A 17272-nucleotide genomic window follows, 5' to 3' on the forward strand; every position below is an offset into this window, starting at 1 on the left:
TGGTGCAACTGCACTCATTGATGAATGTTTTTTTTTTTCTAATGCACAAGAAAAAGAATGAGTACAAGTAGGACCCGAGAGAATAATTCCTTATATTGCAATCAGTTCAGCCTATATGTATTTGCTTTAATTATAGAAACCAGCAACAAAACACGTAGATGTAGGTTATTTAATCCTTATTGGATAAAAGACTATGTCCTATACTGACCTGCAAAATATTGTAAAATATTAAATAATTTTTATATATTTCACATTTTAGATGATTGCAAAAATATCATTGTTGCCATTAGCCACGAGATTGACAGACTTCTGTAAATTCTAAAATCAGCAGGCTTGTACGTGTGAATGAAGAGATACTTTCTCCTGGAACCTTGAATTCTCATAGGTGTTCTACACTTTCAAAATAGCTCATTCACGATGTCACAATGTTTATTTTTCCGTAATGATTTTAATTACATCCTCAAAAGGAAACCATTCTACACTCTGCTGCTTGGACTGCAGTCTAAGGAGTGGTCCATTGCAGCTTCTCATTTGGCTGTGTCGTGGGGGCTAGGGTAGGAATCACCATCTCAGTGCAGTACCAGCTTCAGACTTCCCGCTCCACCATTCTTCCCTGTCATCAAAGGAAGGCTTAACACTGTAAAACTGCAACAAAATAACCGAGAGACAAAAAACAAACAAACAAACAAACAAAAAAACCATTTCAACAAAAGTGGTTCAAACAGAACAACAGAATGCAGGACATCACAGAATATTTTTAGATAGCAACAAATGTAGATTCCTCCAACAAACTGGGGCAGAGAGGCCCAATAAACTCTTTATAGGTCTTTCGGTTCTGCTTTTCTGGAAACAGAAGAGTTGGGGATTTCCCCACCAATTGGTAATAAGTGTTTGGTGAGGAGAGGTGAGCCTGCTTTGCAAAGGAAGAGAACTTTCACAGGAGTCTGCAGTATGGGGTGAGGAAGGGGCAGCTTTTTAGAACTCATGCTTCTGCCTTCCCTTGAGAAAACCATTGGGGTAGTCCCAAAGACCCGAGAGCAATTTGTCAGGAGGCAAATACTCGAGGAAAATTCAGTTAACACTGTTCAGTCAATGATTTCTGAAAAAAGAAGAAGTTGATAGAATTCTTTAAGGTTCCGTAAGAAATTAGCTTCTCAGACCCATTGTTATTGATGGCTGATGATCTCGGAAATTTTTGCATGTCAGAAATTTTCACACATAGCCTCAGGTTTCAAAGGGAAAGAATAAAAAGATAATCAGATAGGTGAATGAGACACAAAATCACACATAGGACTTTGCCAAGAAGGTAGCAAAAGTGGGAATGGGCATTTAGCGGATGCTTTATTACATATAGTATTTACATAATATATAACTTTTACAGCAAATTAAATATTGATGTCCATTTTAAAGTCAAAGAAACTGAGGCATACTAAGGCATATTGACTTGCCCAAATTCACACAGCAAATAAATTAAAATGATTTAAAAGTAAGTCTGGTTTCTTACACTGATTGAGTGATTTACAAACTGTATCAGTCCTTCAAGAATATGTGTATACATATATAATATATAATATATTCTATATATGTAATAAGGAAGTAAATACCACAGAGATGGTAAAGCCTTTGCACTGAGGAAATAAAGTGAAAAAGAAATGAGAATATCAACTAGGGATCTTGACAATTATGATATTGAAGATTTGACTGAAGAAACTGTTTTTTGGTGGCAACCCACTTTGGAAGAGGGATAAATACATTTTTTTCTTTGTATTTTATAGGTTAAGGTGTGAGGCATCAATGGAGTGATGTAAACCTTCCCTCCTGTGAATCCAGTCCTGAATTCTTTAAGTGATGAAGACTGGCATCTACTCTAAAAAAGAGTAGAAACCACGGTGATAGGGAGAGGGGTGTCAGACTCTGGTAACTGAAGCTAGTGTAAAGAGGAGCAGAGTTGCTGGGCAGGGCAGATCGGAGCCTAAGCCAGGCAACACACAGGTAAGCACAGGGGACCCGATCTGTATGCAGAGTTAGAGCCCGAACGTTGGAACGTTGGAGGAAATTGTCAGTGGGGAGTGTGGCATTGTGAGGAAGAAGCTAAACAGAAGAATGTGGGAATCCATGGGTGAAGGTGACTGGGCCTGGGATGCCAGAGGCCCTTAGGAACTAGAGGGGGCCACGCTGAGATAATCTAGGGTGACAGGGGTCTACACAATGAGTAGATGGTCGTAGAAACAGTAGGTTGACTAGATGCATGAGAGCTGATCAAACAAGCAGACATTAAAGGTAATGAAAAACATTACTCCTGGCTGGAGAAAGGAGCTACGTGTGAATATATATTAGAATAAGCTTTATACCAGTGTGATTTACGGTTTTCATGACAAATGAGTAGATGCAGAAACTAGTATGTATGGAACAGACATCCCTGAACTGCCTCTGTTCTGAGAAGAACCTAGAAGCAGCAACAGTTCAGCAGGAATGGGATACCTGGTGCTTAGCTAATACCTTGTCTCGCTAAAGAGAGACCAGCCTCTTTGGAGAAACAGCTGCTCCTGGTTTGGAGTAAAACCAATGTAAGGTAAGCCCGGGGCAGCTTCTTTTACAGAAAGGGTAGTTGAGGCACAGAGAAGTTGAGTAACTTGTCTCAGTCACATATCAAATACGAGAGATGAAATAGTTCTAGAGAAATAGATTAAAATCTGAGCAATTCTATACTTGAACTGCTTGACAACTCTTTAGGGTTATAGAGCCTGGCTGGTCACTGAGATGATTCCTATGAATCACAGCTGGGTGGGACTGTTGGGGGCTTCCCTTCTTTCAAAACTTGCATGGTGCCTTCTGGTACTACGAAAGCTGGTCCTCAGTGAGGAGCCATTCAGGTCAGGGTCTCTGGGGCTTGAGTCTGAAGTGCATGGTGTCTTCAGCAATAGGAACTTATCTACCACCCCAGGGGACAGCCAGGGCAAGAGCTGTAGTCTGTAATGTTTGGGACTCTCTTGGACAGCCCTGACCAACAGCTAGGGAGGTCTTCTCTTACCTGATGGTGGGAGTTTTTGTTAGATGGTCTTTGGCTCTTGGAGAGATCATTGTCACGCCAGCAGAAAAAATTTCATTTAAACTACATATACACATTTATACACAGACTTCTATGTATTATAGATTATTTTTTTTAGGTAGATACTAACAGTATTATTTCTTATGGCTTTTCCAGACATCCTTACTGTTCTTTTACCCTTCTTTTTTTTTCCCCCCTGTCCCTAACTAGAGTTCCCCTTTCCATTTCTGTGGTCAAACTAAATCTTTTTTAGAAAATGGTATTGTCTTAAACAAATGAATCCATTCATATGGTAGAAGAAAACAATAGCATCACCACTCTGGAGCAGAAAGAAGAGAATGCACTTTGCAGCACTGCTTGCAATGGGAGGGACCCATATGACTATGACTAGTCATATGACTAGTGATTTTCAATATCAATAGAAAGAAAAATAAAAGAGATGTGGCTTGCCTTCCCCATCCTTGTCCATTACGAGAATCAAGATTGTGAGTACACACAGTGCCCAAATGTTGTTGTTTAACCATTCTCTACTAAAAGGACCCAAATAAATACATAACTGACTCCAAGGCATGAGGAGGGAAACCACAAGATAAGCCTTACTCATTTGAGATGCCAAAAATCAAGGGTAATATGTTAATATAGTCTGACGGCCATTCTACTGCAAATCTGGTGGTAACATGAGCCCCAAAATAATTACATTAATAGATGATAGCCTATGAATAAAATCCTCACGAAGATTATGAAGATGGGGTTGAAAGTTTGTGAGGGTCAGTGTGTGAGCATAATTTCAAAGCACTTTCTCACAAGGCTGGCAGAATGGGTCAGCAGGAAAGATACCTGCTGCCTGCCAAGCATGCCAACCCGAATTCAATACTCTAGGATTCATATGGTGGAAGGAGAAAAGTGACTCTGGCAAGCTGTCTTCTGACCACCACATGCCTGTGGTGGCATGCATTTTTGTCCATGTGCCCACGCCCGTGCAAATAGATACCAACTACCACTAACTACAAAAGAAAAATAGTAGCTATATAAGAAAAGCCTTTCCAAGTGCAGTTTATTTAAATGACATGAATGAGTAAGTGAATATCATCCGTAGTGGGACAAATAAAATACACTCGAGCCTTGATAAATGCATGGGAAGGAACACAGCATATGCGATATGACTGAGTAAAAGAATGAAGAGTCCCTGAACAAGTGGAAGAATATCATACAAAATAACTGGCCCACAGTCATCAGAACTGTCAAGGTCATGAATGTCAAGAAGAGATGGAGATGACATCTGGGTTGAAGAAAACTGAAGAGGCATGGTGATTAATTGCTCTGTAATTTTAATTGGATCCTTTTACTACAGAGGATCGTATAGGGAGCTGGGGACCGTTGTTGAAGTTGGAGCAGGGCCTGACTACTAGACAACAGCAATATACCATGGTACGGAATGTCCTTGTTGGTAGGAAATACAGACCCAGGACCCCGTGAATATATAGCCCTGTGATGGAGATGGAGATGTTGTAGACAGGGTTAGTATCTTCAGTTAACATCATAATGAGTTCCAGGTACCATCACAAGAATCCTTTGAAGTCACACAAGGAAGAGAGAGAGAGAGAGAGAGAGAGAGAGAGAGAGAGAGAGAGAGAGAGAATCAGAAAGGAGGTGCAGTAACGGAAACTGAGTTTGGAATGTATAGTTTCTGAAAGGGGGATATGAGCAGTGGGATGTGCGTAGCCTCTGGGAGCTGGAAAAGGCAGAGATAATTTCTTCCCTGCAGTCCCTTGAATAAATGCAGCCCTGCTGGCACATGAACATTAGTCTGTAAGACCCATGCTGGCGTTTTTAACCTCAGAACAGTCCAATTCGCTATAGCAGCAATGAGAAACTAATTCAATAGACATGAAAGGTTTCAAGCAATGTCTGGCACATGATAACCACCAGCTTCCTTTGTTGCTACTGTTGCTGATGTTGCTACTCAGTCTTTTTGAAGCATCCAAAATCATTTTCTAGGGAAACTCTGGTTTTGTACTTAGGTTTTGTGGATTACTGAAAACACTCGATGACACTAATATCCACAGGGCAAATGAAACAGGATGTATATGAATAAACACCATGAACCCCATTTCCAGCCTACTCACTACATCTGGTGGGTGACTATACAAACTGCTAATGGGTTTCCTTGCACCCGTTGATCTGATCTTGACATCCCTTCCCTCTGAGGAGATGTAAACTTTGGTCCTTCCCTGAGGGGCTCCACAAGGAGTGGTCTGGATATTTACAATGTGTCTTTCTTGGATACTTCAGACTGCCACTTGGCTATGGCTTAAGTGTCTAGCTTGTGGCCCAGAGTTTTTCTCACAGGAAACTTATTTATCCTGGCAGATGCATTTGTATAGTTCTCAATGAAGCTGTGGCCTGCTTATCCCTGTCAGGCTAGTCACTCTCTAGAGGAGCACAGAGCTAAGAAGACGTTAGACTCAGGTATGAGAGTCAAGGGAGACAGGGATATGGAAGCATAGGGAAACTTAGAAGAGAACAGAGCAAGCTTTATTGTCAATATATCCTAAGAGAAAAGAAGCATGTCACAGAGGGCTTATGGGTAGATTCAGGACGAGCATGCTCAGTCAGAGGGTAGGGAAGAAGGAAGGAGAGATGGAGGAAGGGAGGGGTGGGAAGAGGGTAACAGACAGACATACGGGCTTAGGATCTAGGACATTACCTGAGCAGGCTTCCTTTGGAGATTTCTACTTGGTGGGTTTACAGCAAGCTGGCACGAGCCCTCTGGAGTCGTGCTGTGGCTGAGAGGTAGTCACTGAGGCCTGTCACACGGGCCATGTGGATTGTGAGGGTCAATGAGGTAAGTCAAGCAGGCTGACTCCAGATGTCCTGTAGGGGAGTGTCGTCAGGAGAGTCTCCATAAGGCAGATATCTGGGTTGACCACACTGAGCTACTGATAGGAGATGGAGAAACAGAGACTGTGTCACAGGTGACTTGGCTTTGCTTCTGGAGCTGGACAGTGAAAGCTGTATTCAAAATAGACGCTGAGGCCAACTAAAGAAGAACCCACTACACCCTCTGATGGCGTTGTCTTCTATAGAGATGCTGGGGACATGAAAGGAAGAAAGAGGAGAGGAATTAGGACATCCATTTTCCTTGCCCGTCACGCCAATGGCCAGTCAGTCATGAAGGGCCATATGTCTCTTCCAAAGGCCAAGTTTCTGTTGTGGCCCCTCTTTGGAACTGCCTGGTTTTTTTGGAAACCTCTTTTGGTTCTTACGCCTTCAGACTTAGGTAGAAAGAGCTTTCTATGCTACCAGTCCCTGGGGTTTCATTGTCTCTTATAGACAATATCATTGACCCCACACTGTCCTTTGTGGCTCATGATTGATAAACACCCATTCATTTCCACAACAAGAAGGGCTCAAGTGGTTGGCACATCTTAGGTGTCAAGGAAGAATGGGAAGCTGGTCAGCCTTGTTCATATCCTCCAGCTGAATACAACTGTATGCACACCTATAATCAAGCCAGTTAGATACATTGATTGCTACAGTGAGGGAACAGGGGTGCCATGGGAATGATATTGGCATGTCAGTGAGATAGAGTTAGGAGAGACTGATGGTAGGAATTGATCTTGGGATCAGCAGTCTTGGGAAAGTCTTGGGTATCAGGTTTTTGAGTTGAATATATGAGGAAGCAGGGTGATTCTATAACATAAATAAACATATATTATATAATAAACATATGAACATAAATAAACATTATCTATACAGAGGTCAGACTAGGCTAAGGCCAGAGTTGTGCATGGTAAAATAATTTCAATCACTCAGATTTTCTGAGAAGGAATTATCATTGTGATGGACACCAGATTTTAGAGGGAAGTCACAACCCTAGCTTTGTAAACCAGAGTTGTGGCAACTACTCACAGTGGGAGACCCGACACATTAAGCACCAAGGTTAAAATGTCAGTGTTTCAAGCTCTTACTGAGTCAATTCATTGGAACCAGCCTTTGAGTTGACAAGGCTGTGTGTGCTTACACATTGCACACTGGATCCCGAAAAGCCATAGCTAAGGAGTATTCTTTTCTGTGTACGACAGAAAAGAATGGGCTGGTCATCTATTACCATAAATTAATAAGATGTAGACACCAACAGAAAGGCTGGGGGGAGGAAGAGGAGAGAGAGAGAGAGGAGAGAGAGAGAGAGAGAGAGAGAGAGAGAGAGAGAGAGAGAGAGAGGAGGAGAGAGAGAGAGATGAGAAATTGCTTCCATTCCAGACTTAGTGAGAACATTTGCAAAGTACAAAGCAAAGCTGCAGAGACAGAGCTTTTCAAACACGCACGACTGAAATCTCATTTCACAAGACAAACCACACATCAGAAATGAGAGGTTGTAATGGCCGGGTGTCTAGTGAAGTCACTGTGGCTGAAAACACATGCATCCTTTTCAAAGGGAAACCATCAGGGAGAAATAAAAAGAAAGCAGAAATGAAGAAGTTAATTTATTCTAAAACCACAATTAGGAGAATATTTGGTATTTTCAGATGTCAGAGACGTAGGACCAGAAGGTATAATTAAGACAGACCCTAGTCATGAACTTGACGTTGAACTTGATTTTGAGAGATTGGCTAGACTCAGCTAGCTCTTTACGACAGGAGTGAGATGCTCAGGGAACCATCACAACCTAGCCTAGTTTAAGATATCTTTGCTGTTGTTGTTGTTGGGTTTTTCTGTGCTTCAGCTGGAACAATTGAGTTCACAGTATTCAAAACAACACCAGCAAAGCTTTCCTAACAGGAATTTCTGCACTGGTCTCTTTAGCCTGAATAATGCCTTTGCCTTACAGCCTATTCTCCCTGCAACCTCCACAGGCAGACTCCGCATCTATAGCTCATTACCATCATTCTGATGATAATGTTACGTCTCATCAATTACTTGGGAGCAAGGTCAAATTTAGCAGTCAAATCTCCCCGTTAGCAAGGCCATCAAGAGCCTATATATCAGCACCCTTCCCGAGTCTATCTGTCCCTGCAAAAGCCTCATGCGTGAGTGTGCTTTCTGTCTCCCCCACCCCTTGCTGTCTTTCCCTCTCTCTCTCCATCTTCTTACCACACCCCCAGTCTGTCTCAATGTTATCCACTATAAAATCCTGCCTGACTTTAAACCCTGCTAATTTATTTCATTTCACGTTTATTTGTAATGGACAAGAGGAAGAACCCACATTCCTGAAAGAAGGGATTTCCTTAACTTGATAGGTAGGCACTGGAAACTATAGTTAGGAGATCCTCGTAGAATACTAACCCAAGGGAAGATCTTTTTGATTGAGACTGTGCTTGCATAAGCCTTGTCAGTAGGATTTATTTTCATTAAAGAAGAAAAAAAATTCTCCCAGCCAAGCAAAAGCAAAACAGAAACAAACAAAATAAGGAGACAGAACAACTCACATGAAAAGGATCATCTTTATTTCCAGAACTTGGCTCTGTTACAGGGCTGCCAGCCAATCCAAATTTCTGAAAAATAATTTCCATTTAATAGGAACCCCACCTAGAAAGTCCACCATGGTGTGTGAATGTTTGACAACAGGCTTATATTTCCTTACAAAAGTTCAGTTCAATTCCATAAATCATTTACTGAATCCACTTCCTAGAATCAGTAAGCAAAACTTCAGCTTCATAAACACAGCTGCACTTGGCAAACAAACTTAACAAGATAAAAAAGATCTATTTATCCTCTCTCCAGAATATATTTATAAATTAGCCTTGCTTTTGAATAGTTAGGATTAAATTGACCCAATAACCACTGCCTTAAATTTGGGCTCTCTTTTCATGAGGTAGCAAACCTTGTAAAAAGACAAAACTCATAGGAGATATAGCACTGATGTGGGTTGCCCTGAATTTCTTTACAGATTTTATTCATAAGACCATAAGGTGGTACGTGTATATGTATTTAAGATCATACATCATCCTAGTAAACATTTCCCTAAATTACCCTTCTTTGTTTGTTAGTAAAATTGTGATTTTTTTTTTAAAAAGACCAATTTGTTTGGTAGAGATGATATAATGGCTTTCTTTTGGAAAGCAATTGCCTGGTAAATTTTACTCGCCTCTTATCTCTGAGTCTTCCATGCCATTGTGTTTTTAATATACCTATTTTCTACAGTAGAATTGTCTGAGCATCTCTGAATTTTAATTGTTAAGTTTAGCCCATTTATATTTGTTGTGATTTCATATATTTGCTTTTCTTTCTATCATCTCATTTTCTGCTTTTAACACTTTGTATTTCTACTTCACTTGATTTCTAGCCCATACCATTGTTAAACATTCATTTGAAGAAGTGAATAATATTTCATATTTTATGTGTATTAGATCCCCACTTTCTACCTGTCATGTTTCTTAACTGCTTTCCCATTTTTGATATTTTTATGTTAGTACCACCCACAGAAACCCACTTACAAAATTTGTGTTTTCTCTTCTGGCAACTTGAAAAGAAGTTTAATTAGATGATCCAGTGCTCAGGTATGAAGGCTGCTACTGGAGGGGGTAATAACTATTTTGGTTTAAATTATGGCTGCACCATGCTTTACAGGACTCTATCTCAAGAGGCTAGCAACCAGGGAAAGGATATGCCTTGCTTGCAGAGGTAATTTATACTTCAGGAGAAGATCAAGCTAAAGCTGCTGCTGTTTCATAATGAAGAAAAAGAATGTTTCACACTCAAATGAACCACTGGCATACCTCTTGAGACTCCGCTGCCAATTTTTAATGGATAAGTACAGTCAACTTAGTCTTAGAAGGACATAATGATAGAACCTAGATCCTCAGAGTTTTTTGTCAGTTAAGCTACAAAGACGTACTTGGTCCCCAGGAAGAGATCTAGCTTGGCTAACAGTGGCGGGAAGTGGTGAACTTTATTTGTGCTTCTGAAACCACTCACAGCATGGAGGAGTGCCAACGTTCTCCAACACATTTACTACCTGAGACTGTTCAGGGTTAAGAAGAGTCGGGAATCTGATGATGTTCTTCCTAGCCAGAACAAAACAAAATGTGCAAAAAGGAGATGAATCCAAGTAGTTCAAGGGGGCAGGCGGTAATGAGTGCTGCTCTGGGTTGCTCAGTGGCCTCACCCCCCACCTATTTTGAGAAGGACAAAGATGCTCCTTTCCCTCCATGCACTGGTTGCTGGTGGCTTTACTTTTAGATCTCTCTCAAAGTCATCCTTGGCCAAAGAGAACCAACTTCCCCAGATTTATGACTTCTTCCCAGGGCAATTTGTACTAATGCCTAGCTGATATTAGGGAAGAAAGGGCTAGCTTAATTCTTTCAATTTGTGATAATTCTTAAGAGCTCTCTCCAGCCACTGAGGTCCCTGCAGGATTAGCTGAGTCTTCTGTATTACTTCTTGTATTACTGTATCATCGCCTGATCAAGTCTGCTTTTTTTTTCATGCTCTTATTGGTGTTCCATAGAGCATCCTCCGGAAATTTCCTGCCTGTAAATCCCCATCTCAGACTCTGTTTCCAGGGGATTCTGCTCAGGGAACCACTCTTTTCAGATGACGCTTCTGTTATTGTAGATCATTGCATTCTTATTTTGCTTGTGTCTATGTCCTGTGCTATAGGGCCATCCCTCAGTGAGAACCCACCCATGAAAATCCTGTGTGGCCCAGGATGTAGACATACCCTTCAATTATTTTCTGGTCAATCTTCTGGGTACTATAGTGACATCACTGTCCCAGGATTAATTTCTATGTAAATTTCTTGTCTTGACAGTTTCAACACTGCCATAAAAATATGCATTTTAACTTCAACAAGAAAACGAAACAGAAGTCTGTAATTTTCATTCCTCTGGGAATATATATATATATATATATATATATATATATATATATTCCCCTTTTTGTAGCCTAGAACACCGAATTTCATTTGTTTCCCTGTTAAGGTGGGTGGATCTCCCCCCCCCATGCCTCTAATTACTCAGGCTATATCCCTTTGAGCATTACAGCTTTATGAAGGGGTATTAGTTTCTGACTCAGTGTCTCATAGGACCGACGGCCTCATATCTGGCCTGATTGTATATTAAAACCCAAACTACTAGCTATTACTGAATTTGATAAGCACCCATGGGGAAGCTTTGGGATCAGAGCCTATGCTTATAGCACTTAATTTTGGGCTCCTTGAGATTTCCATTTATTTCTAGCAGGTTGATATGCATTAATATCATTTTTGACAGATTGCTAGGATCTAAAATTACCACAACGTAGCCAACTGTTTCCTGCAGTTAGATTTTACTAAGAAATGAAAATCGTGAGGGCAATGACCTTGGAATAGGAGGTGAGGAGACAATAGAGCAGAGAAGGAAATCTTAAAAAGAATTGGGACTTTTTTTTTTTTATCCTTTCATTTCCAGATTGGCTAGGTATTCGTATGATGCAAACTAGTCTGCCGTTCAAGCGGGTGCTGGGGATCCCCCAACACGGGACTGTGAGTTCTTTGAGCGAAGGACCTATGTCTTGTTATTTTAATGCTTTGAATCGCCAGAATCACATTAGATGCTCAGTAGATACTTGTTGACTAAATGAGCCTGTAATAAAGCAATGCTGTGTCAAATGTCCCTAGATTTAAAAAATGAGAAGCAATAATATGATCTACTCTATAAAAACTAGTCTATGGAGAATGATAAAAAGTAATAGGAAGCGAAATGTGAGCTGACTTTGCATATTCCTTTATTCTTACTTTCCTTCTTACAGATACTTTTTGTCTGTTATTTAATCTGGCAGTATGCCTGTCATGAAAAATGTGACATCGCGATACGGTCTATGTCCATGTTCAGATATAGAGAAATTTAAACGAACAAGAGAGTAACTGGTAAATAAAAATTACAATAAAGTATTAGGGAAAGGATAAGCAAGCCCCCTGCTATCCCAGGACAATTTCTCTTTATATTTACTGTCCTAGTGTGATTATCAATAGCACCCCAGTCACTGCCAGAGACGTACCAGTTTGGATGGTCGTCCTGGCTATGACTGCGAGGCCCATGATATTAGTAAAGGGTACGGCACAGGAAACTACCCACTTGGTGGGTTCAGGGGAGGCTTCCTTGGGAAACACAAAATTACACCGAGGCATTGAGTGTGTGTGGGGGGGGAACTTAAAGGTCATGTGATTGTGTTGAAGTGCTGGTGCATCCTGCTGGACATGTGGAAGAACAGGTACAAAGCAAGGCACATTCCAACAATCAGTAGACCTGTCTTAGAGAATCCAGGGCAAGAAGTTGTGGATAGTGGTAGAAGGCATAGGCTGTGCAAGCCTGGGGACTTTGTGCATTTTGATATTATCCTTTTTCCATCCTTCAGTCTAAGGTAGAGATGAAGGGTGTTGAGAATCTGGCATTTGGAGAGATTTTCTTGGACTGGAGTGTACAAGACAGATTTAAGAGAGTCCGGGAAACTAAATTAGAAGGCTGATGTACTGGTGTAGTTAAGAGACGACAGAACTTGAAATTGAAAGAGGGGAGAAAAGATGAAATGAAATGACTTTGGAATGAATCTACAAGAGAATAGATGAATAGATGGATTGCTTAAGGGAAAGGAAGAAGAGGGAAACATGTAAACTGTGGCTTGCACACCCGGGAGGAGAGTGGTCCAGTCCCTGCCCTGGGAATCCCGTTAGTATTAAGTCACAGCACATCTATGCATCCATGCACGCATTTGTCTCTTTGGGGATCCACCATTCACTTACACCCGGTGCCTAGCAAGTACTGTGGGTCACAACAGAGACGTTTACTGTGACAGAAATGAGGAAAATATGCACACAGATGGGCATGTTGATCAATTATACTCTCTGCAGCAAGTCGTAGGAAACAAGAGTGAAAATGGATTAAACTGCCCCGCACCGCGCCCCCGTGTCTGCGCTTCGTGCGCTATTACCCAGTTCGCGAGCTTCGGGCAAGGGGGCTGGAGGTTAAAATACACATACACACACAGACAGAGAGACAGAGACATGGGTCATCCTTGAATTCCCCAAGAATGCCCCCTTTATTGTGTGCAGGGGCAGATTATATAGAGATAGCCACGCCCCAGCCAAACCCACCAGAAACCACTCTCCTGCCATCAGGAACTCCTGAAGGTCTCCCGCTCAGAGCAGCTGTGGGCACTCAGATCAGGGGATTACAAGAAATTCAGGATTTGGGGGCTCACTGCTCCCAACATTAAACAGTCAGAGTTCTCTAGGTCCTGAAATGGAGCACTCCACCTGGGCTGGTTCATGACCTTGTGTGATGACTTGAAAGAAAATGGCTCCCAAAGGGAGCGGCACTGTTAAGAAGTGTGACCTTGTTGGAGTAGGCATGGTCTTGTTGGAGGAAGTGTGTCACTGTGGAGGCAGGTTTTAAGGTCTCATATATGCTCAAGTCATACCCCGTGTCTCAGACTACCTCCTATTGCCTGTGAGTCAAGATGTAAGAACTCTCAGCTCCTTTAGCATCATGTCTGCCTGCATGCCGCCTTGCTTCCTGCCATGATGTTAATGGACTAAACCTCTGAACTTTAAGTGAGCCACCACAAATAAATGTTTTCATGTATAAGAGTTACTGTCATGGTGTCTCTTCACAGCAATAGAAACCCTAACTAAGACACTCCATGACACCAGTGCTGTACACTCATTGGGTCTTTCATGGTCTTTGTCTTTCTGTTGTCTTTTCCTTCTCCAGTACCTTCTATGTTTGCAAGACTTAACAACGCCAAACACACATGGACATGATAGGTCACCCTTTCCCACATGTATTTCTTTTTCAAATCTAGGGAACCTATCTTAAAACCCTCCCAATTGATTCCTCCACCATTCTTAACACAGTATAATAGCGTAAGTCTATTCCTGAGAAAGGATCGAGCAGAACAGCGCAATTGCCATGATTTGTTCAGAGAAGCCCATGGTTGGGAGAGATAGGTTGAGCTGCCAAACAAAACTATGGTTTTATTTGTAAGGAAAGGTGTAACATTAATAATAAATAAGTATCCAGGGTGCCAGCCCTCTCTGTGGGGCAAGGAAATCCTAAGTTTAGGGAGTGACCAGCACGGTTTAGGAGATTGGAGTAGAAGTCACTGTGCAGTTGGGAAGAGAAGAAATACCTTGAAGACTGGGTATATGTCACTTTGAGTATATGTCATTTTAAAAGCCGACCTGGAGTCTAAGATTATAGAACTTAAAAAAAAAATAAAGATAAATCTCTATTTACCCACTGACTCTCTTGATTTCAGATGTCAGTAGGCCCCATGAGTTCTTCTGAAGTCATGTAAACACTGTCTCTACTATTTCTAAGCTCCACTAAACTGCCAGAGGAATGGCAGAACAATGTTTTGCATAAAATACTAGACATATTTGTGACCTAGCTCCGGCTGAGTTCGAGCCTGACCTGTTTCTGTCATTGCTGCTGAAATAGCTCTCCAGCTCTTGCCTGATTTTGAGATGTCAGGATAATAATTTATCCATCTTGTTGTCAGAGTCGTAGCTAGTTTGCCTGACTCTAGGGGAATCTAAATGACTCTCATTCCACACTGGGTGCAACTCAGATTCTAAATGCATTGAATTCCAGTCACCTGCCACCTGCCACACCCTGTAGCCAAAGATTGCAGGCCACCACCGTTACACGTTGTCTGCTGTGTGGATCCCTTCTCAAAAGCCACCTGCCCTCTAGTTTCCTCTGAGTGCTCAGTGAAATGACTGGCCGCAGTTACCACGTCAGTTCCCCAGGTCCCTAGGCTCACAGCTTTTCCATATTTTCTCATGCTTCCCTTCCTCACGTCTGCAGCTGGCCATTCACAAATCATTCTTGCTCATCAATAGCACATTGGTTTTCCAGTGTGGACTATAACCTCTCGGGTTTGTAAAAGGCCAATTGTGAAGGTCCTCGCGTTCAAGGCAGATCCCCAGCCTTGCTTTACAAGGGCAACCAGAAACGATCCTGTGTGTTTCATAATTCATTCCCTTTGGCTTTTCCGCCTTACAATGGATCCTTTTCAAGGTCTTAACTACGAGCATTAAATTACCCCCTGATGTATATATCCTTTTTCTCTTTTTCCAAGGAATGCCTGGAAAGGAATCCAATTGTGGGCAGATGTTCTCAAAAGCGTTTTGTGTCAAGTAACAAAACACAGTTGTAGTTTAAGTAAAAATACTAATAGTGATTTCCATGAAAAGCTGCAGTAGTAATTACTGGCTTTGAGAGCATCTCATAATGACTTTGTGCAGTTGCACTTAAGCAGTTCTTCTTTCCTTATTCTAATACCAGGCAGGGCCCCTAATTGCACTACACCAAGAAAATGCACCTGCACCGAGAGAAAACAGCAACACACAGAGCAGGTGAGACCCCTGGTGACCGCAGGCGTCCAGATGGAGCATGGGAGATACAGTACAGTCACCCTGGGTTATTCAGACTTCTTCCTATACTCCTTTTCACCCTCAAAACTATGTCTTTTCTCCACACATACTAATGACAACCACTAATATGGTCCCCACCAGTAAAGTTTTGGCTTTGAAGACATGACATACATAGACACAGTATGTAACAGGTAGAGATTGGTTCCTTTCACTTAACACACCTTTGAGGTTCATCTGAGGCCCACCATATTATTTTATAATAGTAATATTCTTTTGTAAGGATGTATTCTGTCTATTTATCTGCTAGCTGACATTTGAAGTGAAATTGCTAACAAATACGCTGCACATGTGTTTGAATTTTTGAAAAATGGCCAAGTTGCTCTCCAGAGTGGCTGTAATGTTTCACACAGCACACTTGCACGCACACACACACACACACACCATACCATACACACACACCCTGCTCATAATGTCAGAGATATGTTCTTCCTCCTCACACACTGATTGTGTTTTATCAGCTCTCACCGACGTGTTATGTGTGCTATGTCTCTGTTTTAACACACATTTCCTCCAAAGGTGAAGTGCTTATTGATGGTTCACTGGCTTCTAAGTTGTTTTTCAATTATTAGTTTGTGGCTGATCTTCAGGAATTACTTGAGCATTCTGTATAGACATCCTGTCAGCCCTGTGATCTGAAAGTGTTTCCACGCCATGGGCGCTCACCTTTTCACTTTCTCAATATAATTTTGTTTAGTTTTGATGAAGCTGTTTATTCATTTTTAACTTAATTGATTGTGCCTCTGATGAGATGCCTAGGCAGTATTGGTTTAACCACGATTCATGGGTTTTCTCCAGTGTGCTCTTACAGTGTCTTAATATTTTGATACTTTCAAGTTAAATGTGACGTTTACAACTAAGGGTCTTTTTTATTTTTACTTTTTGAATTTCACAATGATGTTGAAACTATTATAGTGACTAAATCCAAAAAATAAAAATAAACATCATTCATGAGATCATATCCAAGTTCATCAAATTATTTGTATATTTGCCAATAATAATATTTAAATGTCATTATATTTATGTGGCTCTCTATCTTTGGACACTGAGTTATGTGTCTAATACTTTCTAACTGTAGATATGATGACTCTAGCTTTGTAGTAGTTTTGCAATCAGTCAGTATGCCTCTTTTTCAAGTTCATTTTGGCTTCTCTATCTCCATTGTCTTTCCACATCATTTTTACCATATAGATGCTGAAATGTTTGTTATCTTTATACCCAAGTATTTTTGTTTTAGGGAGGCATTAGAAATTGTATTTCTTTGGAAATTTTGAATTCTAGTTCCACATTGCGACAATCAGAATATATTTTTTGTGTGTTGTTTTGCATGCTGTATAATCTGATTTGCTTTTGTTATAGTTTTTATGTAAAAGATCAGGAAAGATAGTAGTCTGTGACTTTCCTATACTGTCCATCTGATTTGTAGCAGTGTTATGCTAGCCCTTCGAAATAAGCTGGCAAGTGTACTAATCTTCTAGTTCCTGAAAAACATTGTCATGTGTGTGTGTGTGTGTGTGTGTGTGTGTGTGTGTATGTGTTTCTTCTTATTCTTGTTAACTAGTGGAACCATTTAGGCCTGGAGATTGGGTGGATTTTTAACAATAAATCTAATTTCTGTAGTGGCTGTGAGACAGTTGAGGTTACCTTCTTCATTTGTGTGAAGTTGGTACTTTGTGATTGCGAAGGACATGATCCGTTCCATTCAGTTGGTATAAGAATTCCCTTGCCCTTCTGTTCTTGTCTGGAGGGGTTGTCAGTTCTCTTGCTCCCGATAGCATTCCTTCATATGTCCTGGCCTTTTACTTTAA

The sequence above is a fragment of the Chionomys nivalis genome, chromosome 15 (assembly GCF_950005125.1).
Source record: "Chionomys nivalis chromosome 15, mChiNiv1.1, whole genome shotgun sequence".
NCBI lineage: Eukaryota > Metazoa > Chordata > Mammalia > Rodentia > Cricetidae > Chionomys > Chionomys nivalis.